The 26,440-nt window shown below is 39.6% G+C and overlaps 1 protein-coding gene and 1 long non-coding RNA gene across 4 annotated transcripts in view; one reads left to right on the top strand and one right to left on the bottom strand.

Annotated features, from left to right (window-relative positions):
* The window catches only part of SUGCT (succinyl-CoA:glutarate-CoA transferase), a 760,453-nt gene that overhangs the window by 458,506 nt on the left and 275,507 nt on the right, over window positions 1–26,440 (top strand). The gene's annotated exons all lie outside the window — the stretch shown is intronic.
* On the bottom strand, window positions 10,345–14,258 carry LOC123384149. Its single transcript, XR_006594836.1, has 2 exons — window positions 14,068–14,258; window positions 10,345–10,716 (listed from the first exon to the last, which is right to left on the bottom strand). It is a non-coding gene; the product is annotated as an uncharacterized LOC123384149 (long non-coding RNA).

Raw genomic sequence — 26,440 nt, 5'->3', positions numbered from 1 at the left:
TCTTGCTGTATTAGAGTATAGCATCACAACAAAATTAGCATTCCATATGTTGTTTTGTTAAACATACTTGGTGACTTTCTTTAAAATCCCTTGGGAAATGTTTTGAAATTTGTTGAAACAAATATGCAACACTTGAAATTAAATGGTGATTATCACCACATTGTTCTTTCTTTAAAGCATCGCCTGTGTTTGGATTCATTTAGGAGTGCTATCACTGAACACATACCCTTCAGAAATTACTCATGAATGGGTAAGGCTTAGATACAAGCCTTTTGACCTAGGTAAGTAAAAGCAGCTTGCTACAGAATTCTACCAGTGCCATGATGCCATGATGATTCTCCTCTACCTCACCAAGGGCTGTATTGGCAAAACTGTCTTATAAAAGACTTTATGTAGGTTTTCTGTCCTCTAAGTGGAATGAGAAAATTCAGCTCTCTTTTCCTAAAGTCTTCTTCAGAACTCTTTAAAAAATTTTTTTTAGTGTTTGTTTATTTTTGTGCCAGAGAGAGACAGAGCATGAGCGGGGGAGGGGCAGAGAAAGAGAGGAAGACACAGAATCCAAAGCAGGCTCCAGGCTCTGAGCTGTCAGCACAGAGCCAGATGCAGGGCTCAAACTCACTGACTGTGGGATCATGACCTAAGCTGAAATCAGACGCTTAACCGACTGAGCCACCCAGGCACCCCTCCTTCAGAACTGTTAAATAGAAACAGAAGAATAGATTTCATCTGAAATTGGAGAACTGGGATGCCTCCCATTGGGAACACTGATCATTAACATTTAATCATTTATTGTATCTGAGATGTGGAAAGAGGTGTTGTGTACGGGCCTTCATGTCAGGCTTAAAATTTAGTCAGCACACATATTGAACATCCACTATGTGCCAGGCCTTGTGGTAGGGACTGAAGTTTCTGCTGGAAATACCACACAATGGGATCAATATCTCTACCTTGATGGTATCACAGCTTAGCAGGGAAATAATGGGCAGCACATTGGGGCTAGTGCTCAGAGATTTCACAGAAAACTAGATGCTAAAGTATAAAAGCAAATGCAAGTTTACCAGATAGAAGAGGCAGGGAAGGATCTTCCAGGAGGAGTGACTGAGTCATATTAGGCACTGAAGTGTAAAAGGCTGCAGGTTGTTGGTGATGGTGTGATCACAATTCATTCAGTTTGGTTGGAGCATAAGATTCAGGGTGGGCCTAGGGGTGAGTTGGGGGAAGCATTTGAAAGGTAGGTGTTTTTCTGCCATACTGAGGAGTTTGGACCTCATCTTGTAGGATATGGAGAGACTGAAAAATTCTAAGAAGGGACGGGTATTGATCAGTTGTATGGGACAGAGGTGATGAGCCTGAAGACACTGCGAGTGCATCATAACAGTATGGATCTTTGCCTTCGCTCCTAGAGCGTTCCCTGCCTCCCTTTAGGGCTTGTCTTCCCGTGGGAGGCGGGTCCAGGGAAGTGAGGGTGGTTAACGCTTGTCCCCTATTAGCAGCTGAGTGCCACTTGCATGCACATGCCATGGCAGGGGCTCTCTCTAGCCTCCTGTCCTGTGGATACCCACGGAGAAGAGCTTGCTAGGGTGCAGACTCCCCCTTTGCCCGTGGCTTCCGGTTATCCTGTCATGCTAGCCCATGGTCAGATTTGAAGAATTTGTTAAAAGTTTAGCTCTTTTTCTCTTAGCCTTTATGACAGACATCTCTTCTTCCCACACTCTGCCAAAGGAGAAACATTTCCTGTGTCCCACCTCTTCCCAGAGGGGTGATCCACTTGGAATTTGGTTCACCTGATTGCCCTGCTTCTTTAAGCTCTAGGAAGTACCCAAGAAAAGTCTTGGTTTGTAAATTATTTGGCTTTTTCTCATTGTTAGGATAAGAACTTCTCGTGAGTTTCTGCATTCTACTTGGAAGCAGTACTCCCTCTATAGAATTGATTTTGCTAATTAAGGATCTGGCAATTACTTTACAACATGATCTGAAAAGACAGCTTCTGGCAGGTAGTCACACGAGGACCACAGGTATATACTGGAGAGGCTCTTCTAGATTATTCCCCAAATCAGAACTGTTTCTGTTAGGCTGCCTTTACCCCTCTTAACCCTCAGCACCTCAAGGACACCACCTTGCAACTGAGGGTAAATAAAGCAGAAAGCAAAACAAATTGTAGTGTGTCCCTAAACCTCTAAAAATTCAATATGGACATATTGGTTTGGAAACTCGGACTATGGCAGTTGAAAACCTAACCAAGCCAAAATAAATATGGAGGAGGGGAGAGTTGGATACCCACGCTGTATTTTTCTTCTGTGAGTTAGATGGGGGTGGGGGTAGTCGGCACACTTTTTCTATAAAGGGCCAGCCAGACTATAAATATTTCAGGCTTTGCAGGCCTTGCAGTCTCTGTTAAGACCATTCTATTGCAACTTAACTCTGCCATGGTAGAACAAAAGCAGCTCTGGTTAATACAAAAACAAATGGGTGTGGCTGTGTTCTAGTAAAACTTTATTTACAAAAACAGGTGACAGCTAGGTTTGACCCCAGGGGTACAGTTTGCTAGCCCCTGAGTTATAGGATTGATATAGAAAGTTTGGCAGATTCCATCACCATTTTGGCCATGACAATCCATCTATGTCACACAGTTTTGCAAAGAAATTCATTGAACTCAAGCCTAACCTAATGTACTAACTCAAAATATTTTCCTGTGAAATGTGAATCCTCTCTGTTATAAATGGCATTTAGAAGCAATAACTGCCCACTGGATTATCAATGTTAAGTCTTTTGTGGAACAAGACAGAGAATTGATCATTACATAAATAATACAAGTGGAGATTACATATATATGTGTGATGTGTATGATATATTTTATATAATACATAATGCAAATATTTATATAATATATAATATAAATATGTTGTGACATAAATGATAATATGTAAGATATATAGATAAATATAAATATATACGAATATAGAAAATATATTTTACATTATATATTTGTATTCATATAATACATATAAAATATATATTGTATAAATATAATATAAAATATATTATATATTATGTTATATATATTATGTTATATATGTATATAGTATTTTATATATATTTTAATATAAAATATTTCTATTATATATCATGTACATAAAATAACTGGAAGGAAGGAAACATACCAAAATATTACTATTTCTTAGATCTGAGTTGTTGAATTGTAGGCAATTTCATTGTTAAAAATATGCAAAGTTTCAAACAATAAGCCTGTATAACTTTTAACATCACCCAAAAATTATTTTAAAATAAAATAACACTAGGGTGCCTGTGTGGCTCTGTCGGTTAAGCATCCGACTTCGGCTCAGGTCATGACCTCGCATTTCATGGGTTTGAGCCCCTCATCGGGCTCTGTGCTGACAGTTTAGACCCTGGATCCTGATTCAGATTCTATGTCTCCCTCTCCTCCCTCTCCCTCATTCATGTTCTGTCTCTGTCTCTCAAAAAATGAATAAACATTAAAATTTAAAGCAACACTAATATATGTATACTGGGGGAAAGGAATGTACTTGAAATTATTCTGTATGTAGGAATTCATTTTAATTTATTCTGTTTACTTTCCTCAAGTCATTAATTAGAATATCAGGGTTTTTTTTTTTCTTTTCTGGGCTAGAGATTTGTCCATTCCTTTTAGACTTTAGATGATTTAACATCTTGAGAATGAAGATAATTTTGTGACATAAAAAAGGCTTGCTATTACTAAGCCCTGGGCCAATGGTCCTTGTTAACATGGCCTGTCAAAGGAGCCTAAACTCCTATACTTAAGGATGGATGGACTCAGATCTCTCTAATAATCAAGTTTCCTTTTTGCTACCAAACTGGACAATCTAAGAGACATACTTATGAATTAAGAGCAGCCTTTTAGTATATTAGGAATGAAGACCATTTTCTATCCTCCAAAGGGCCCCAGTATTAGTTTGGTCTACATAAAAGGCACTTGCTAACCGTGTTCTCCTAGAAGTAGAGCCACATCCAACTTCCTGTGCTATGAGTATAAAAATAATCCAGGAATGATACCCACGCCCTTTGACTAGAAACCCTGGATTCTGCAGAAGTAGGGTGGGCACTGCGAATACACTGTAGATGTGGGCAAGTATTGTCAGGCCTGGCCTTTGGGCCACTGAAAAATAGGCAGAATCATTGTCATTGTCTTCCTACTTCCCCTTCAGTGGCGTCCTTCCAATTCTGTTATTACTCAACTCCTATCAAGAACATAAGACACAGCTTTCGTCTCCCAGATCTCTTTTTATGCAGAGGCTTATGAAAACTGCTTTCTGCTTTTGGTCACATTGGGCAGAATCTGTTTGTCAACCAGTTCATGAAACACACCGATGGCTTACAGTGACCACGTTGTGATGCTGCTCAGATGCATTCTGCGGTAGAGCAGGGAACATGCTTTTAATTAAAGGAACAAAGGTCTAATCCAATGGTGGATAAATTTTTATTGGGGTGATATGATGTTACCATCACATCATATATTCCTTCAGCCTTTCTTTCATTCAACAGATCTTTAGTAAACATCTGTCCGTGCTAGGCACTGTTTTAAGTACTTGCATGTTAAGGATTTTATGGCTTGGCTTTAGTTAGAAGCTGCTGTGACCTGCCCTGGTCCTTGGACACCGTGATTATCATGTCCCTTCTCTGCTTGGGCCCTCCGGTGGCTTTCCATCACAATTGGCAGGATTTCCAAGGCTCTACATAATGTGGCCCAGGCTAGCTCTCTCCTTATTTCCTGCCTCCACCCAACTTCGTCACTTTGCTCCAGCCCTACTGACTCCCTTAATGGTCCTCAGGCAAGCTTAGCAAGCTCATGCTGCAGGATTCTTGTGCAGTAGTGCCCCCTTACACATGGTTTTGCTCTCCACAGTTTCAGTTGCCTACGGCCAATCACAGCCTAGAAGCGGATGGTCCTCCTGACATAGTGTCAGAAGGTCAACAGTAGCCTAACTCTATGTCACAAGGCTGATGTCATCTACCTTACTTTCTCCCATCACACAGGCATTTTATCAGCTCACATCATCACAAGAAGAAGAAGAATTACAGTACAAGAAAGTGTTTTGAGAGAGAGACCACATTTACATAACTCTTATTACAGTAGATTGTTATGATAATTCTAGTATCTAGATAACTAATTTATTATTAGTTATTACTGTCTTACTGTGCCTAATTTATAAATTAAACTCCATCATAGATATGTACATATAGGAAAAAATAGTGTATGTATAGGGTTTGGTACTATCTGTGATTTTAGGCATCCTCTGAGGGTCTTGGAATGTGTGCCCTGCAGATAAGAGGTGACTGCTGTATTTGCTATTCTGTCTTTATGGAATACTCTTTCTATAGAAACCATGGTGCTTACTCCCTCACTTTATTCAGGGGTCTGCCCAAATGTCACCTCAACAGAGGTGCTTTACCTGACATAATACTCTATTTTCTGTTCCTTTTTCTGGCTTCACTTTCATCATATTACCTATAAGCACCTGGCCACACACACACACACACACACACACACACACACACACACACAAATGGTGTGTGCGCATGTGTGTATACATGTGTATGTGGCCTTTTTCTCCACTAGAATATAAACTCCATGAAGTCAGTTATTTTATTTTGTTCATGGTTAACATTTCTAGCACCTGAGATAGTACTTGGGCATAATATATAAATCAACAAATATTTATAGATTGTTGAAAGACTGTGGTTTACTTGAAGCATCTACAATTCAGTCTTCTTAACCTTGAGTTCTTGTCTCTTGCCCAGCACATAATCAGCTCAACAAGGAAGGAATAGCATGATTACACCAAAAATGCTTATGGAGGGAATTCAGTCATAAGTCCCGGTTACCTACCAAAGATACAACTAATATTAGATCCACGAGTTCCTTTCCTAGAGCCTTGTTTTCGGGACATTTGGCCGTTGTGACTTTGGTTTGGCTCTGCTGTTATTTTTACATGGTGTTAATGTGTTCCTGACATATTTCAGAGACCGGGCTTGTCATTTACTTTGAGGGGTCCCATGAATTTCTCTCTTACACTTTTGAAATGAAATTTCAGAATTGACTCAAATTTATTGTTTCAATCAAATGGATTTGATTTACAGATGTCTGATCCCTTAAAAACAGATCTAAAAATGGAAAGCTTCCATCAACTTCAGTTCTTGTTTTCTTGTCTCTAAACGAGAACTAAGAACTTTCTATGAGACATTTTCTGTAAGACTTTATTGTGTTAAAAACATCAGGGCATGTTAAACTAAGTACATTATATTTGCTTATGTTTTAAGGTTCATTTCATCGGGGAAGTAGTATAATCCACTAGCAAGTTGTGTATGCCTTTTCAGAATGTGATTATTGCTCATAAAAGTGGTTTTAATTGAAAATTTTATGTCATGGATAGCCTATAGCAGTCTTAGATCCACATACCTATATTTATGTGTCTATAATTTATTTTTTAAGATTCCCAATACAACACTATTTTGAAATTACTAAAGGGGTTTTCTTTATTTTTTTGTTATTCATTTGGGTATCTTAAAAAAAAATATTGCTGTTATGTTTGACTGTTGGCACCACTGCAGGCAACTAAAAGCTTAAGAAAATTATTCCCCCGCCTGTCCCCTCCCAAAGCCACATCTAAAAAGGTCACAAAAGGAAACACACAATTCAAATAATCTCCGTGCTGTATCTGAGATTAACTTGGACGCAGATGTTTTCACTTATAGTTTGATCTGGCATAATATATACATTTAACAAAATCCTGTTTTGTATTGCTTCTATAAACACTGAAGTCTGATAAAAGTGTATTGATTTTTCTGCTATTTAAGAGCTTTTGAACCAGTGCTTCAAGTGGGTTTTCTCCAAGGCCTAAATTAACTCTTTCAGCTTTTGACGACGGTTTCCGTGTAGGGGTGGGTGTACATGCAAGTATGTGTTTGTTTATGCTTGAAATGGATCAGAATGGCAAGCCATTTTGTGGTCTGCAATATTTTACTTGCTAGGGATAATCATTAGACTTTGTTCTTGGTTTTTTTCTTAGAAGATGAAATGATTCAACACTGTTCATTACTGTTCATTTCCTAACCACACTGTAATCATTATAGGCCTGAACATTATCTGAGAAGTCACTGAAAATATTAATGCAACATGAACAGAGTTTGCCTCCCCGACTCTGGGCATTTCAATATGGGCATCATACTTCCCTCCCTGATCCTCAGGCCTTTGGTCCAACTGACCTCATCACGAGGGCTCTCAAAGCAGTGACTCAGGGAACATCAGTGTCGTGTAAGTTTGTCTGGCTTGGAAAGCCATTCTCACATCTCTTCTTTTTGGCCTACATTCCAACACTCTACAAGGTCAGCTTCTTACCTTGTGAGGCCCGCAGCAGACATGACAACCAGACCGTAATTGTGACGTTAGTAACTCCTGGGGAAGAAGATAGCCCTAAATTTAAAATGTCAAATAAGGGGCACCTGGGTGGCTCAGTCGGTTGAGCGTCCAACTCTTGATTTGGGCTCAGGTCATGATCTCACAGTTCATGATTTTGAGCCCTGTATCTGTCAGCGCAGAGCCTGCTTGGGATTCTCTTTCTCTCCCTCTCTCTGACCCTCCCCTGCTCATGCTCTCTCTGTCTCTCTCAAGATAAATAAATAAATAAATAAATAAATAAATAAATAAATAAATAAATAGAATTTTTTAAATGTCAAACGGAATGTCAGATTCAGCAACACTATGACCCTTTGAAGCTACAGAGACTATTACTTAGTGGAGTATCTTATGATGGTATGAAAAGACAGGTTCTGAGTTAGATAAGACACTGGCTAATTTTGTAAGGTCAGACCACATGTCTTACTTTTTAAATTCATCTTTCAGGTGCACAGTAAGCATAACATATAACATCAGTGAGAACATTTATCTATTTTTTTAATTAAAAAATATTTATTTATTTTTGGGAGAGAGCAAGCAGACAAGCAGAGGAGGAGGAGAAAGAGAGAGGGAGAGAGAGAGTCCCAAGCAGACTCTGCCTTGTCAATGCAGAACCCGATGCAGGGCTCGAACTCATGAACTGTGAGATCATGGCGTGAATTGAAATCAAGAGTCAGATGCTTAACCAGCTGAGCTCCTCAGGCACCCTGAGAACATCTATCTACCTATCAGCCACACACACACACACACACACACACACACACACACACACACACCCCTCAAGATCAGGGGACAAACAAATGGGTAACCCCAAACTAGAAATCTATGAAGGTTTTGTAAAGGATTCTCTCCATACCTTAAAGGGCAAACTTGAACAAAACTTAAAGAACATAAATATCCATTTCAGTGATTGCCAGAGAATTTGCTTGTCAGCTAACAGAGGCTGGCTGCCCTCCCCCCGCCCCCAACCCCACCCAGGGACAGTACTTCCAAGTTCTCTTGGGGCCAGGGGGCAGCACTGTTGGCCTCATCACCTTTGCAGAGTGTAAACACGCCTGTCCAGACGTTGGCTGGAAAATGACACTGTGGACACATGACGGCTCTTGGGAAACCCAGAACATAGTTTCAGGTAAACTTGTTAATTATTGATGTCAAGATTATAGAAGTGTTTGACATGGTTATGGAGATTTTGCTTACTTTACATTTTGTAAAAGGAAAACATCTTCCCCTGGCAGAAATGCTTGATATCTTCCTCAGTGAGAATGGATGTTCTATTAGCAACAGTAGAAGGCAAGAGAATAGTATAATTCTGAAGGGTGTGGCTTTAAATCCTGGCTCTGCTACTCACTAACTGTATGATCTTGGGTAAGTTAATTTTCTCTGTGAGCCTCGGTTCTTCCCGTCTGCAAAACGTAAATAATAATATCTACTTGGAGGGTTGTTTGAAAGATTATAGGGAATATACATACTGGCCCCAGATGACTTTTTAAAAAAGCAGGTATTTCATTTACTTGAGGAACAGGGCTTTGGCTCATGAAAAGTTTCATCACAGGGACACCTGGGTGGCTCAGTCGGTTGAGCGTCCGACTTGGGTTCAGGTCATGATCTCGCAGTTTGTGAGTTCGAGCCCCACATCAGGCTCACTGCTGTCAGCACAGAGCTTGCTTTGGATCCCCTGTCTCCCTCTCCCCACCTCTCCCCTGCTTATGCTCTCCCAAAAATAAGTGAAAAAAAGGAAGTTTCAGCACAGGACATATATGCTACCAAGGACCTGTAACTCCATTACAAATACCTGAAATATCAAATAAGGGAGGTGAGATGAGGAGGCAGGAAGTTTAGATTGTAAGAAACAGCGGAATCCTAAGGAGACACTTACCGGCCTTCCTTCCTCCAGTGGTTACTGAACCTTTGGCAAAGGCAGCATTCACCAGATCAGTAAAAGTGTGAATGTCTTCCTTTTGCTTGCTCTCTCTTCCCGTATGCCTTTGACTTCTATCTGCTCCTTTCATCCGCCAAATTTGCTTTTATTGTCTGCAGCCCTGTAGAGCCAGCACCTCCCTGCAGGAATGAGCTGGATCGAATTCTGCTTCTCACAGCCCTGACAGAGCCGTCAGCTTCATTTCCATCACAGAATCCTGGTAGCTCTTAAGAGTGTCAGAACTCAATGTTTCCCAACCCAGGTTGAACTGGCACAGCCGGGGCAGAGAGGAATCTTCTTTAGACTTGTGTACTGAGCAACTTGGATTAGCAAGTCACTGAGAAGATGTAAATCGGGGTTTGAATTTTTACTGTAAAAATCTCAATTATCTGAATGTCAAAAGATCATAAAAAATGAACTTGGAAATCATTCATTGATAGGTGAAAGTTACATTATGAAAAACAATCAGACCATCTGATCCCTTTGACCTGTGGTCTATTCTGAACATATAATTGCCCCGAAAAGCTTTTAATCTCATTAAACTTTGAGCCCCAACCTAAATGATAAGGTAGATGCTGCCCTTCATTTATTTAATTGGAAAAAGTAATAGGCAGAAATTGATACAGTTCTTCCACCAAAATCTGAAACATGGCATCCAGAGTTGACGATATGCAGCTTGCTTCCATAGAGGCGAAGGCTGCATAGCCACGTTGTTATCAAACCTTATTTGCATATAGTAAGGAAAATGTGGGTTTTGAGAGAGATTACTGCATTGGGGCAGTCGTTCAGTGGTAAACTGTATCCCATTTCGGGAAATAAGAGTTCTGCCAGTTACCTGAAGTTGCTACTGTTTTTATCCTTAAGACTTTTAAATATTTTAAATATTGTTGGCAGACATACAGTTCTACGTATCTCACTCTTCGCTTAAAAAGCTAGTTTAGACCAGAGGTAGCTTTATCAGAATGACACAGAGTTAACATTATAGATATTTATTCTTGCATTTATTTATTTGGCAAACGTTTGCCTAGTGCCCATCCAGTGACACTTCCTAGTGTCACCTCGCCTGGAGGAGTTTAGTGAGGAGGAAGAGAATGGAGCAATGGACTGAAAACGACAGACTGGAGCACAGTTAGACCTCGCGGGGCTGTTCGTGAATCGTGTAGAGCTCTTGCCCTCACCTTACACGTCACCGAGTTACTGTATGTTGCGAGATGCGTGTGGCGTTTTTATTTTATGCTGCTGATGCTGTTCCTCTGGTTTCTTCGTGCATTATTGTTAATTCTTTGTGCAGCAAAGATTGCATCTGAGTCCAGTAACTTCATCTTCTTTCTTTCTAAGTTGCTTTCTGTTGAGGCGAAAGATCAGATAACCAAACTAGTTAGAATCGTGTCTAAGGTACGAGTAAAAAACCATGAATTTGAGGAGAAGTCTCCTCTGGGCAAAATCTATAAGCCTTTATAAACGGACCACTTTCTTTTAGACCTCAGTGTCTTCATCTGTAAAAGCTGGCTAATGATCAAAACACCCCATAAATGCCCTTTCAGTCTGTAATTTGACCTGTAATGGTTTTATAAAAGATCTTTAAAAATTAATTGCATTTTGTTGTGCTTTCCATAGTTAAGCTTGCCACATCTTAATCATCTGGAAGTGTTAACTACTTCTTTAAATACCAGCGCCCTCAATGCCTCCATATTGAGTAAGAGAAACTAAAAACATTAAAGTTTTGAAAATCTAAATGTCTAAATGAGGATCAGTATTTAATTATAAATTTTTTAAAGGTTTATTTATTTATTTTTGAGAGAGCAAGAACTTGAGCAGAAGAGGGGCAGAGAGAAAGGGAGACAGAGAATTTGAAGCAGGTTCAATGCTGTCAGCGCACAGCCCGATGCAGGCTCGAACTCAAGAACCGTGAGATTACGACCTGAGCAGAAGTCAAGAGTGAGATGCTTAACCAACTGAGCCACCCGGGCACCCCCATATTTAATTATAAATCACCTGTTCTCTTACATTTTTCTTCATCTGACTATAAAATGCATTAGGGGGAGATGTGAACACAAGTGAAATGTACAGTTTTGGGTTCCCTAATGATTTCTTGTATTTTGGGAATGCTTGTAATTATTTTCTTTTTTAAATTATTTAGAGAGAGAGAGAGAGAGAGAGAGAGAGAGCGAGAGAGCAGGGGAAGGGCAGCAAGAGAGAGGCACAGAATCCAAAGCAGGCTCCAGGCTCTGAGCTGTCAGCACAGAGCCAGATGCAGGGCTCGAACTCACGAACTGTGAGATCATGACCTGAGCCGAAGTCAGACACTTAACCAACTAAACCACCCAGGCACCCTGTAATTATTTTCTCATTTCAAAATTCTAGACTCTAAACTTTTTGTACACAGGAGTGTGCAGCGTGCACGGACACACATTACTAACTCTGAGAGGAGTCTCTTCTATTTTCATATCTCTGCAGCATTTGCTACAGCATTCTGAGCAGACTAGGTACACAAGAAAATGTTTATTGAATGAATGAATGCATCAATGACTAAAATCCGTTGGCTTGAATCCTACTTAAACTTTGCTAAAATGTATCAGGAGTCATCACCCAGCTGCTCTTCTGTCTTCAGAAAAGCTTTTGTCAGGCACCAGTTTCTTAAAAATAAAGCGTGAACTTGTGGTGTTCTAGAATTCTCTGAGATTATGTAAGAATGTGTAAGATGGTCTTCAACTGTCTCAGGAGAAAACAGTTAGTCAGAAACACATAGAAATGAAATAGTTTCAGACAGTGGTCAACCTCAGCAAAATATTTCTAAGAGAGCCATCCAGTGACTTTTTCCCTTTGCTTCTGGAGTGTGAAGCTGTCTACTCACCTCCAGATCTCACTCCTGGTTAATTGCAGGGAGGGATGCGTGGAAGCAGGGTGCTAGACAAGTGCTGACAGCTGTCCCGAATGTGGCATCTTATTTCCTGCAGGCTCAGGTCTGCTTAGCATTACACAGTGCTTAGCTTTGGTCAGGATGTGGTCAGTGTTTGTTGGAAGGTGTATCATATGAACTTGGCTCTCGAGGAGGAAAGCTCCTGAAAAATTTACACTATGCATGCAAATTTTAGTGTAGAAAATTGCCTGTAAAAATTCAGGATGCGGGGTGGTTGGGGGAGAAAATTGGTTTGGCAGCAAGGGCAATATTTCTTTTGCATCCCCAAAGGAAAAGATTTTGGAGCTTATCGTCTATAGTTGGAGAGAAATAAATTCATCCCTAGAAATATTTTGGGAGCACTAGCTCTCACATGGCTCAGGGTCCATTCATCTGTGGTCAGATGATGCTGGAGAGTTTTGTCGGGGGTCAAGGAAGGAAACATGAAGAGATGGGCTGGGGGGTCTTGTATGAGGATGGCAGGTACTCTTGTGTTAGAACGAGCCTTGAAGATCATGAGGAAGTGGTGGAAGTTATTTATTGCATTAATCTGGGCCTAAACTTAATGGGGATTATCTTTAGTTTAAAGAGCAGTGGTGGAAAAAGGCATCTGGGGAAAAGCTTTAACAACTTCTGGAAGAAGTTTCTGATTTTAATCTCATCATATTATTGTGTGTTTAAAGTATTAACTCTTCCCTAAGACTAAGCAGCTAAACTGATGATGTGCGAGGTCCCCACTGGCTTTAGATGCTGTGATTAATAAAGAACAAAGGGCGTGTCTGAGAAAGACCCGGCGTGTCTGCTTATTTCTAAATAAAATAGTGTCATTGGTAGTATTCATTGTGGCATCGAATTCTCTGGAACAAGAAGAGACAGGATGTAAGCTGCACAGGTAAGTGATTCACGTTGATGAAGAGATCTGTCTGAGTCATTTGGAGAGTTGGCTGCAAAATCTGGGGCTGAGGAAGATGAGAGTAACGAGACACCCGTCCAGTCACAACGTGTGAGCACAGACGTTCACGTTTTGTTTCATCTTGAGCTGTGATGTCTCAATATCGCTTGCTCAGCCTTTCCTAATACCGGAGCAACTGAAAAACAACTCACGTTTTTGTTTTTGTTGTTGTTGTTTTAACCAAAATGGCATAAAGCCGCTCCTCTGAGTCTCTGACTTGGACAGGACTCATTCTGGAATGGTCTTGCATTCCACAACCTATCCAGCAAATCTGTTACTTTTATAACAGAAGAATCAGACAAGATTTTCCAGAGTCCACCTGTGGATCTTTTGATTGTCGTCATGTTACTCAGAACAGAACAACTGTTTGAATCAAAGCCAAAGATGTCCTTGAATCATTTGGTATCAGGGCACTAACGAGCTCTGCAGACATTTCAAATTCCTTTTCCTTCCCTTCTCTCCCTCCCCTTCCACCTTAACCAGGTGTGACTTAATCCAGCCTACTTTTCCCCTAAGTAATAAACTGTAATAACACACACATGCACACACACACACACACACACACACACACACACGCCTATATACTTGTGTATACGTACACACATGAAATGTATGTATACACAGTTTTTTATTGTGAAGTGAGTTTTCCAAACAATGGGTTGCTTTTTTTAAACAAGCACTAGAGACTTGACTGATGTATTTCATGAATAGGTATGGAAAAGCGAAGCCTCAGTTTTCATTGTCTCCTGGGGTTTTTAAGAGATGACAGATACCTTAATGATCTGATAAGCCAACTCAGATTTGCGAGATGAGAAAGACAAGGCTCAGGGTTTGAAGAGACTTACCCAAGATCACGCAGGTAGTGTGGCTGGCAGAGCTCGACTAGAACCAGGTCCTTGAACTCCTGTGCTCTTTCCTCTGGAGCACGTGATTTGAGAGCTTCATTGATAGATCTCTCTCTTCTCCTCTTTTTCTCCACTTAAAATTGTCTGCTATAAATGGGCCAGTTTTAATGACCTATGATGTTTCCTTTTTCTTGTTTTCCATGGTGACTTTGTGATATTATGTTATGCTGAAGTCATAAGTTATGTGAACACATGTAAGTTCTATTTGTCTGGTATGCTCGCTGCTCCCTCCCCCTCCTGTCATCTCATCTGTCTGATGAACCCCCACTGATAACCAAGGCTCAGCTCCTCTGCTGTGTCTGTGCAAAGTGAAACCTTCCCCAGACTACCACCTCCCTTCACCCCCTCTCCCGTGCCAGCTGTCCCTTCTCTGTGCTCTAGCAATCCTTTACATATGTGACCATGAGCACTTTTTACATTGTGTTATATTGATTTATTTATTCATTCACTTAACTCTTAAATTTTATTATTATTTTTTTAATTTTAGAGAGATGAGGGAGGGGTGCAGATAGAGAATCCCAAGCAGGCTCCACACTGAGCTCAATCCAACCACCCTGGGATCATTACCTGAGCTGAAATCAAGAGTTGGACACTCAACCTGAGCCACCCAGGCACCCCAATTCACTTAACCCTTTTCTCCCCAGTTCCACAATATAGAAAATGGAATCCTTTGTAGAACAAACCTCTAAATAATTTAAAACCCTTTTAACATTTATTTCTAATTTTGTTTTCTGAACACATATGTTGTCTGTTAGTTCAGTCTCACAGATTTTTGGAGCAACAGCTTTTACTTTCAATAAGGTGACATTATTGAGCACTTACTATTACAAATAACTATAGCAGGTGCTCCTATAGACATCTCGATGAAATCCTTGCAACAATCACAGGGGTTTAAGTTATCATACTCAATGTATAGCTTTGGAAACTGAACTGCACAAAGTACACATCTTGTCCAACATCCATATAGTGGCTGAATCTGAAATTAATTCAAATTCAACCAGTGGAATCAGTGCTCAAGTATTTTTTCCCAATTACATCCATTCTTGTATCATTAAGCATTTTCTTCAGTGTGCTATACTTCAATTAAGTATGCAATTATATACAAGTATAATATATAATATAGTATATGTAGTATACAAGTATACTGCAATAAGGTACAAGAGTGGCTTTGGAGACGGAAGTTGAGAGAAGTTTTGGAAGTTTGGGGATAAATTCATTGGGTTGTCTGCCTTGTATATATCTGTTCAAAAGTCACCACCACTAATATGAAAAATGTAACTGTTACACTTTTGAAAGAAGGGGACTAATCTTTACTTTGTTATTATTGCCCTTCTTTCTGTGTATAACTTGTTTGGTGTAATTTCTTTGCAATGTTTATTTTTTATTTTTGGGACAGAGAGAGACAGAGCATGAACGGGGGAGGGGCAGAGAGAGAGGGAGACACAGAATCGGAAACAGGCTCCAGGCTCTGAGCCATCAGCCCAGAGCCTGACGCGGGGCTCGAACTCCCGGACCGCGAGATCGTGACCTGGCTGAAGTCGGACGCTTAACCGACTGCGCCACCCAGGCGCCCCATGTTTGGTGTAATTTCTTACCACCAATACTTTTTTTTTTTTAATTGGCAACAAGTTTAGTATGCTAACCACTAAAAGATAGCTCTGAGGATCATGGAAGACAGAGGATGACACTTAAATTACTAGTTGCTTAAAAATCTTGAATTTGTCTCTTTGCACTTTCCCACTACATTTTTTGCCAGAACATCTAATCAACATCAAATGTAGAACTTCAACTCCTTTTTTTTTTTTTTCATCTTTTAATCTCAGAAGTCCTATTGATTCTTTAAGTGGATATATAGAGAGTGGTAAAGAGCAGAAAAGTTAAAAGTCTCTTAGGTTTCCTCACAGTGAATCACCTGTACCTGAATAGGTATGTCACGTGTAAGCCTTGCCCTGTGTTGTGAAAACTAGACAGGATTGCTGAACTGGGACAAAACAGTCTTTTAATTCGCTGTTGCTCATATTTGGCATTTGTCAATTAGCACTGGAGCGTAAAGGATGGGCCTCTTATTCACAGAAGATTAAAAAATAAGGCTCATAAAGCTTATTTAGCATTTTGAACAGCCCAGTGCTAGTGGCAGAACAGGAGTGTGTTTGAAAGAATTGAAAGTAACAGAAAGTGAAGGGCACCTGGATGGCTCAGTCGGTTGAGTGTCCGACTTCAGCTCAGGTCATGATCTCACAGCCTGTGAGTTCGAGCCCTGCATCTGGCTCTGTGCTGACAGCTCAGAGCCTGGAGCCTGCTTTGGATTCTGTGACTCCCTCTCTCTCTCTGCCCCTCTGTCTCTCTCTTTGAGAGAGACTGTTTCTCTTTGAGAGTGTCTCTCTCTCAAAAATAAATAAACATTAAACATTTTTTTTTTAAGTAACAAAAGGTGTTTATCCATTGGTAGAGCAGCAGCTTGAAAGGTTGAATGTTAGCTTCGTAACTTTTGGCTACTCCATCTATTTTGTCTTCTGCCTTGCAGCTGTCAAATGAAGGTGACAGTTTGTGAAAAGGCAAGAGAGAAAGTAGAGAAAGGGGTCTGCTATCCAGAGGAAAATGCTTTTCCTTTTTCTTTTAATGTTTATTTATTTTTTGAGAGAGAAAGAGACAGATCATGAGCAAGGGAGGGGCAGAGAGGGAGGGGGAGTCACAGAAGCCGAAACAAGCTCCAGGCTCTGAGCTGTCAGCACAGAGCCCCATGTGGGGCTCAAACTCATAGACTGCGAAATCATGACCTGAACTGAAGTCAGGCTCTTAACCAACTGAGCCACCCAGGCACCCCAGAAAATGCTTTTTCAATGCAGCTTATGAGCTTCTAAAAAAGCTGTTTATGCCCCCCAAAAGTAAAATAAAAAATCTCTTCAGTCCTTTGAGAGCAGAGAACATATGAATTTGGGAAATCAGAAGGCTCTTGGAAACCTGAGCATTATGTGAAAGTTAGAATGAGGTCATAGGGGAGGGCTGTTCCAAAAAGCTACTGGGCAGTGTAGTCTTGTTGGTCAAGCAGACCAGAAGGAGAGAATTGCCAGCATTGTCCTCATTTTATAGGAAGAGGCTTGGTTGAGTTTTGTTAGAGCCACTGTTTTCAAATGTATTTCTTATCACTTGAACCCTTTTATCAAATCAAATATCAATATATAAAATTGATAACAGCAGATCTGCTTTGAATGAAGTGAGGCGAGGGTCTGGAGCCCTGCCTCCGAAGCTTCACCTTTCTGCTGACAGCTGATCCTCAAGCATCAGATTTCCCCAGGACACAGTTTGGAAACCATACGATCATGTTTGGAACTCAGACCAGTGGTTCTCAAAGTGTGGCCCAAGACCAGCAACATCAGGATCACCGGGAACTTGTTAGACATGCAAAGTCAGTGTCAAAATCCCTTGGGGGGGGGGGTGGGACCCAGCAAGCTGTTTTTTAACAACACCTGCAAGTGTCAAGACCACTAGTGTTTGAGAACCATTACTATACCATTAGTTTGGACTTTTAGATTTCTCAGACCAGTTGCCTAATTGGGTCCTCAGAGAAGCAGACACCAAGATGAAATTGAACTTGCAAGGATTTTAGTAGAGGAAACACCCATTAGAGAAAATGGAGAGGGAACTGAGAAAGGCTGGGAGAGCTCTTTCAACCTCAGCACAGGTCTACCCTGAGTGGAGGAGACAGGAAAGGAAGATCGAATGGAAGCATCTCAGAATGTAACTGCTAATATCTGGGTCATTTCCATTGTTTCTTTTTTTCTTTTGAAAATGTTATATTTTCCTGAGTATTTGCTGCTGCTGTTGTTGTTGTTGTTGTTGTTGTTGTTGTTGTTAGGGAGGAGGCGAATGGTGAGTAAATTGCTTTGTTTTCTGGTCATTGTGAATGATCTGTTGTAGAGATTCTGTATTTTGGTATACTCCTCTGAAGAGTGCTGGTTTTCAAAACAGGCTCTAAGTTTTTCTGGACTCAAACTGCAGACTCTCTCGCCTTTGCACCTCAAATCTTGGCTCAGTTCTTCTTAGTCTTAGCTGTCAGTGATACATGGACAGGTCAGGGTTATCATGGTTTGGGCAGAATTTATACATTTCCCTTTCAGGCTCTTTCCTTTCTGGGGTTCCCTCTTCACTTTTTAGGAGCTGTAGTTTCCTTGAGTTCTGATCTCTGTTTCTTTAGGCCAGGATGACTAAATTATCAATAGGAATTGTATCCTTTTCTCATGGATCTATTTTTTATTTGGTTTTTTTCTTGTTTTAAGTATTTAATTTTGTTGTGTTTTCATATATCCAGATTCAAGATTGGTATTTATATATTTTAAAAACTAAATTATGCCTCTATCATTACATATCTCTTTTAAAAATTTTTTTTAAACGTTTTTCTTTATTTTTGACAGAGAGAGAGACAGAGGATAAACGGAGGAGGGTCAGAGAGAGAGGGAGACACAGAATCTGAAACAGGCTCCAGGCCCTGAGCTGTCAGCACAGAGCCCGACACGGGGCTCGAACCCACAAGCTGTGAGATCATGACCTGAGCCGAAGTCGGATGCTTAACCGACTGAGCCACCCAGGCACCCCCATTACATATCTGTTGAACTTTTTAGTGTTTTGTCTTCAAATTTCTCCTTATTTTTGATATTAATATTGGCTCTTTTATCTTCTCTTTATTTGCATTTGCCTATCTTTTTGCTCATTTATTTATATTAAATCCTTAATACTTTGGATTAATTTTTAAAAATATAATCTGCCAATTGCTTTCAAGTGGGAAAATATGCCCATTCACATTTATTTTACCACTGATATACTTAGCACTCTTTTTTCCCCATTTTTGTTTTACATTCAATATCTATTTCCTTCTTTTCTTTTTTTGAAAAATTTATGCCAATTTTCTGATGCTGTAATTCATTTACTTTATTTCCTTTTCTAAATTATTTTTATATTCCATTAGTGGTTGCCTTCACTCTCTAATACTCACAATATTATACATATGTTTAAATTATCAGATGAAATCAAGATACCAGAATTTCTCTTAGGAACATACTCTATTCTTCCAGGGAGATGAATGAAACCTATAGAAAACCTTTACTGTCTATTCCTCTCTCCCCATATTTTTACCAAACTTCTGGGTTGTACTGAGATAATGTAATATTTTAAGTTCTGGAATTAATTAAATTTTCTCTCATGGTATATATCTCTTTTATCTCAGGAGTCCTTATTTAGCAGCACTTTACACATTTCTAGATAGTCTGTCAGTGTATCATTATCTGTAGATTTAATTATATGGAGATAGTATATGTGCATATGTATGTATGTATGTATGTGTATTTCTAATTAATGTTTCCTCCTTTCTCAATCTTGATACTTCTGTTCAGATTCAGTGTTTCAATAGATTTGTTTTTTGAGTATTTTCTTTAGTTGGGTATATGGTTTATTTGTTATCTGAATATTTGCATATCTAAAGACATGAGGTGTTTTTTTCAAGCCTAATAATGGGTGCAGGTTCTTTGAGTTGCAATCCTTTACTTTAGATAATCTGTATTATAGATTATATTATTTTACTGTCTTCTAACATCTAGGTTTGCAAGTGAGAAGTCTGATTCATGTCTGTTTCTTTTGTCTTTTTGTAAGGAAATCATTCCTTCAACCTAGAAGATTGTAAGATTTTGTTTTTTAAATCCTTGGATTTAAGGATTTTTTAAGTCATATGTGTCTAAATGTATTTTATCATCAATTCTATTTGAAACTTAGTCTACTCTTTCAAGTCTTTCTTCATTTTGGAGGATTTTTAAAAAATTTGTTCAATACTTATCTTTCCTCTGTTAGTTCCTCTTCCTGACCTCCCAGGGTGCCCGCTGTTTGGATGTTAAGGGCTTGTGGATTTGTCTTTAGTTTTTTTTGTTGTTGTTGTTGTTCCTTATGATTTCTATCTTTTTGCATGTTTTCTCTTTGATTTTCTAGGCTATTAATTTGACTCTTGACAGAGGCCAATTTCTCCTTCAACTTATATAACAATTTTTTTAGTTTAAAAATTATGGTGGTTTTTAATTTTGTTTTTTAAGTCCTCTGGTTAGGGGACCCCAAGTGGTTGTGGTCATGGGGAATGGTTGAGGGCAGATTGTCTCTGACCTCAATGCAGCAGCAAGCATGTGATGAGGTTTATGTTCAAACACTAGAAATCCACTCCGTTCTTTGGTCTCCACACCAAGCATGCAGCCTACTTGTTCAATATTCTTCAGTATCTTGGGCTTCAAGGACACTAGTAGGCCCAGCTTTTCAGAACCAAGTCAAGAGACTGCTTGGTTGGTCACCAGGGAATCAAGAAGGTCCAAAGGAGAGCAATCCCTTTTATGTATCTACAGTGTGACATCTCCTTCCTCCTGCTTGACTGCCTGCTGGCCTCACCACCTGCTAGGCTCAAGACAGATGCTTGGGTTGGAGTGGATTTGGGGAATGGAGGGAAAAGAAGTGAATTTGGCCCACCCCATTTCTAGTACAAAGGCAGCCCCTTGATGGCAAGACAGAGCATTTGTCAGTTTTTAATTCTTTCAGAAGAATGTAACAATTACGCATTTTTTGACTGAGTAATATTCTTTTAGCATTATATTAACAAGATACTCTATTCTTAGGAGTTTCACAGTAGTTTAAACCTTATGCTGATTTTTTTTTTTTTGCCTATGATTGTGTAAAAACCATAAACAATTGTTTTATTGCTTGAGCACAATATGCCCTTTTCTCCAGTTTACATGTTCCTAAAATCAAAGGAGAGTTTAATACTTATCCCCCAGTAGAATCCTGGTAAGTTCATTCATTCATTCCTTTATTCCTTTATTCCTCTTCCTCTTCCTTTATTCATTCATTCATTCATTCATTCATTCATTCTTCTAGCCAGTGTCTACTTCTTTAACTTTATCTATATTATAGACACAGAGTTCTCTTCTCTAACATAGGGGTTCTCAAACTTCAGCCCACATCAGAATCATGTGATTCTAAAACACAGATTGTCCGCCCCCCGTCCCACCACCAGCATTTCTGATTCAGTAGGACCAGTCTTTGAGAACCACTTGTCTGACTAGTTTTCCAAGGGCAGCTCCAGTTTTAGCACTAAAGGCCCATGTCCTAGAAATCACGTCCTGGGCAAACAAAGATAACTGGTCACCTTAAGTGACACACACTTAGTTGTATATTGCAGTCTTCTACAAAGTCTTCTAGAACACTGATGCTTGCTTGGCCCTCACTGCTCCATAGTCTTTATTTGATGGGTTTAGGACGTTCTAATGGCACATGGACTAAAGCCCTCTAGATGATTCTAATCAAGGGTTATATTCTAATCATTGCTCTAATTACAAGCCTTACTCCCATAGAAAGACTTTTGTACTAGCAGTTTCTTTGCCTGGAAGGTTCTTTCTCTTCAGTGGTTCTCATTCCTAGCTGTCCATTACAATTGGCTTGGGAACATTCAAATATACCAGTACCCAGGCCCCACCATCTGAGCACAGTGAAATCAGAATCTCTGATTCCTTAACATCCCCAATGATTCTCATGGGCAACCACAAAGGACAGGTATTGTGATTTTCTTGTGGCTGGCTCCAGTCATTCAGTGAAAAAGACCCATCCTAGTCACTCCATTTAAATTAGCTCCTCAACCCCTCACCCTGACGCTTCCTAATAGCATGTACCACTTTCTCATCTTTTCTTCTTTCTTTAATTCTCTATTTATTTGTTTTCTGCTTCCTACTACCCCACCCCGCAAATAGAATTCAAGCTCCATGACAGTAAGAATTTTATCTTATCACCATATCCCCAGATCTCAGAATAGTATCTAGACCATGTAAGCACTTAATAAATATTAGTCCATGCCTGCAATGTGCTAAGCACTATGTTAGGCACTAGGGACAGTACAATACTAACAACAGATGAAAAAAATAGTGCTTTCTGCCTACACCTCAGGAAAGTAAATGGTAAAATAAAAGGGAAACACCTTGCCACTCAAAGATCATTACTAGCATCCTGTCTTTTCACTGCAGCTATCAACAACACATTTGCACCATTAAATGGACCCAGTGATTTACAGAAACTGAAATGACATTTCAACCCTCTGCCTTAAAACAACCGAAGCCATGGTTTCAGGACTCTGATTTCTTCCGCCTTCCCTTGCAGCCTAGTGCTGTTGAGGAGCGGTGAGACAGTACAACTTCTTCTCCCACGCGGCGGGTCTTTGGTGGGATCCTCCTGGTGGTCCAAGCCCAGAGCCGAGCCTTCCTGCTGTAGTTGGCTGCAGGAAGTACTCTCCAGTCCTTCAGTTCATCTGGACACACACATGAAAGGGCCCAGGAACACACACAGAGAAAACACATAAACAAGTGCACACTCATCCATTTTTATAGAAACAGACATCAGTGGTGTGGGTGTGCTTTAGCACGTGGAGTGTCTACATTCTAGAGGCTTTAATCAGCAGACAGTGACTAAATCTCGATGGCAGAAATTTCAGGGAAAGGGAGACTCATTCAGGGAGATCAGAACCAGAGCACTGCAGGCCAAGCAAATCTATCTGCCAAGTCTAAGAGACTGTAGCTAACACACCTCATGTGAGGCCAAAGCAAGTAGTCCCTTTACTGATCTGAGGGAGTCCTGCCTGGACTGGAGCAAGATGGTTTAGGGGTTAGGTAGAGTTGGCATTTCTTCATGCTGTCTTTCCTTCTGAGAGAATAGCCCTATGTGGTCAGGTTTATTATAGAAAAAAGGAGTAATTATAAAGCGATTTACTCATCCATTTGAAATGATCCTCATAGCCAGTATAGACACTGTATGGAAACAAACATTAAGGAGACGTTTGACTAGCTTATCTGTATTTATTATGTCTTTAATTATTACGCCCTGAGAAAAGCTTAACCTAGAGCTTTGTGTTTGCAATGCAAACTTTAGACAGAATCCATTAGTTGAAGCATGAGCATGAACAAGATATATTTTTTCCATTTCAGTATATCTATACTATATACATAGTATATATGTTACACATATACTAACTATATTATGTATATAGTATTTATGTATATGTGTATCTGTCTAAATGAGATGACAAACTCTAGGCTGCCAAAGGTAGTGAATATTCTGCCTGGAAAATATGTCCTATGAACATTTAAAATATTTATGTTTTCAGTGAAGAAAGGTTTTTTAAAAAATTTTTTAATGTTTATTTATTTAATGTTTATTTATTTATTTAGAGATAGAGACAGAGCACGAATGGGGGAGGGGCAGAGAGAGAGGGAGACACAGAATCTGAAACAGGCTCCAGGCTCTGAGCAGTCAGCACAGAGCCCGACGCGGGGCTCGAACTCACGGACCGTGAGATCATGACCTGAGCCAAAGTGGGACGCTTAACCGACCAAGCCACCCAGGCACCCCAATACATACTTATTGAGTTGTATTATGTGCCCGGGTACTGTGATGGCACTGGGTATATAATGGTTAAAATTTTTAGAAGTTTAGTATTAAGTGGAGGAGGCAGGGATTAAAATCTCTATTACAATAGGGGTGGTCTTACTTGAATCTACATGGGCTATGAGAAACTCATGTGGAGGATACAATTTAAATGAGAGATGGGCAGCTAAGTGACATTTAAGCTTAGAAGGAGTCAGCCAGCCAAAGACTATTTTATATTTCAGGGTTTCCAGAAAATCTTCAACTTGGCATATTTTGTTTTACTTTCAGAGCTAAAGGAAGAAGAAGGACAGTAACTTATTTTAGTTTTTATTGTATTTTTGGAGAAAGATGTGGAAATTAATTTTCCCTCTTAAGTATGGTAATTGTGGAGGAAGCCTAAAAAAGATTACTTTATTTTTGTTTCAAAATTGTGATTTTATCCTACACATTTAATACCCTACCTCCCAAATGATGTGTGTGTATGTGTGTGTATAATCTTTTTCCTGATACATATCAGGTAAAAGACTGTACTTGCACAGGAAATAAGAAATAGGAATCCCCACAGGCTAGAATATTTGAATAATTTCTGCAAGATGTAGTAAAAATAGGATCTAATTTAGGGAGGTTCTACTCAGCCTGGCATTTATAGCAGGGGAAGGAAAAGTCCACCTCAAAGTAAGTGGAGAGAATCTCAAAGAGTTACAGTCGCCTCCATGTTTGTCAAGACTCATCTATGAAGCTAAAGACAGGAGACCAATGGGCACAGAAGTAAATGTCCCTCCTCTTACATGACTAATCTGGGGAAACAGAACTTCAGGAAACATCATCTTCCTTCTTTATACTTTGGTACTGGGAGTATGGATCGGGGGCACACACAATCTCTCACGGATTCCATTATAAAGTCCAATCCCGGACAAACATATACCAACTCTTATAAGGATAGAGGGAAAAGCCACTAGGAGAGGTTGCTTCCAGAAACAATAAGCAAACAGAAGAAATCCTCTTTCCTCACCCGGAAAATAGGGTCATCACAGACTATAAACCTACATCTATAATTGGGTCTGAAAATAGAGTCATCCCCTTCAGAATGATCGCACTGGGAGGATTATGAAGTATACACTTTACTGGTATAATCTGTGTGTTGTTTCCTAATTGAAGACATATTAACAAATTGCGTAATGGTTTTGGTGTCTCTCAACAATGATGTATTTTTTAAAGTTTTTATTTAGATTCCAGTTAGCATACAGTGTAACATTAGTGTCAGTTGTACAATTGAATGATTCAACACTGCCATACATCACTCAGTGCTCATTACAACAAGTGCCTTCCTTAATCCCCATCACCTATTTCATCCGTACCCACACCCACCTTCTGATAATCATCGGTTTGTTCGCAATAGTTAAGAGTCTCTTTCTTGGTTTGCCTCTCTGTTTCTTTTCCCTGTGCTCGTTTGTTTTGTTTCTTAAATTCTACATATGAGTGAAATTGTATGGTATTTTTCTTTCTCTCACTGACTTATTTTGCTGAGCATAATACTGTCTAGCTCCATCCATGTCATTTCAAATGGCAAGATTTCATTCTTGTTTGTGGCTAAATAATATTCCAACAGTGATGTATCTGAATCCCATTATTGTTTTCACAACCAGACCTAACGTTGAGTCACTGTTTGCCACTAAACGATTATAATCAAGGTATAGGGCCTAAAGATTGGTTTTCATTACTACAAGTGCTATAAACTTTACCCATAATTTGGTATTTAATAGTGCTTTTTTTTGTGGGCCCTGGTTTTTTATCTGCCCTGATGAGACACTGTGGCCCAAACTTTGAACTAGAACTTGTTTCTAGTGCTCTAACAGAAGACTTTTATTGAAGGTCTCCTCCCCCTCTGCCAGCTACTGCTGCAAACACAAAATTGGGTTGCTGGGTAACAGCAAGTGCTCTGGAATCCAATGACTCAGCTTTCTCTCCCCACTTTGCCTGAACTTCCTTGTCTATGCACCGGGGAAACGAATGCTCTTGTGTTGAGCGGGCTGCTGGCTTCATGCCTATCACAGAGCCCATGCTCAGTATATATTAGCTCTACATCCAAAAAGGTTAGGAAAGCAAGGGTTTAATAAAGTCACTGTGTGGCATTTTCAGTAATAATAATAATGCTGCTATTATTAATATTTCCTAGATACTGTGATTTTTTCCCCAAAGACCCTTACGTTAGCTCTCTTTTATATATAGGTATATCTTCCTTAAAAAGTAAACCAACACAAGCACAAAAAAGTGACTCACTATGCAAATACAATTTGTTGCACACAAAAATTGGCAGTTCAGTAACTTGCTTCACCATGTAATTCTCTGAAATAACAAGTAACTGGTTATCTGAAGCTTTTGAAAGCAAAAAATTCACAGAATGGCTAGCTACATCAGTAAAGCTAGATGTACTTCAAAAAACCTAAAACCCAGTGAAGTGCATAGGTGCAAAAAATAGCCTTTGAATTCCTATAATAAGACAATATAAAAGTAAAAGAGATTTTTTTTCTTGACTGTAGAAGGACATAGATTTTCTAGTGCTCTATAAAAAACTCTTTTGTCCTACATGGATAGATCTTTCCTTGGTTCTTCTAATAAAGCACATTTTAGCATTATGTATTTTTCTTAAAGTGATCATGAAAGGTCAATATCCTTGCCATTGTTAATTCACAGCCAATCTTCCAAAACAGATCTTCCTTCGACTTGCCTCATGACCTTCAGTGACACACTGACTCAATGTTTTTACCTTCACATCCAGACAGTTCAGCTTAAAATCAATTCTTCAACATAGAAAACTGAAAACAATGTTTCCAAATTAAACCGGTGGCACTTCCTGTATCTGCAGCATGCTTTAACT

Source organism: Felis catus, chromosome A2 (assembly GCF_018350175.1).
Source record: "Felis catus isolate Fca126 chromosome A2, F.catus_Fca126_mat1.0, whole genome shotgun sequence".
NCBI classification, from domain to species: domain Eukaryota; kingdom Metazoa; phylum Chordata; class Mammalia; order Carnivora; family Felidae; genus Felis; species Felis catus.
Note: the sequence above shows the minus strand (reverse complement) of the source record. Positions and strands in the feature narration are given on the sequence as shown.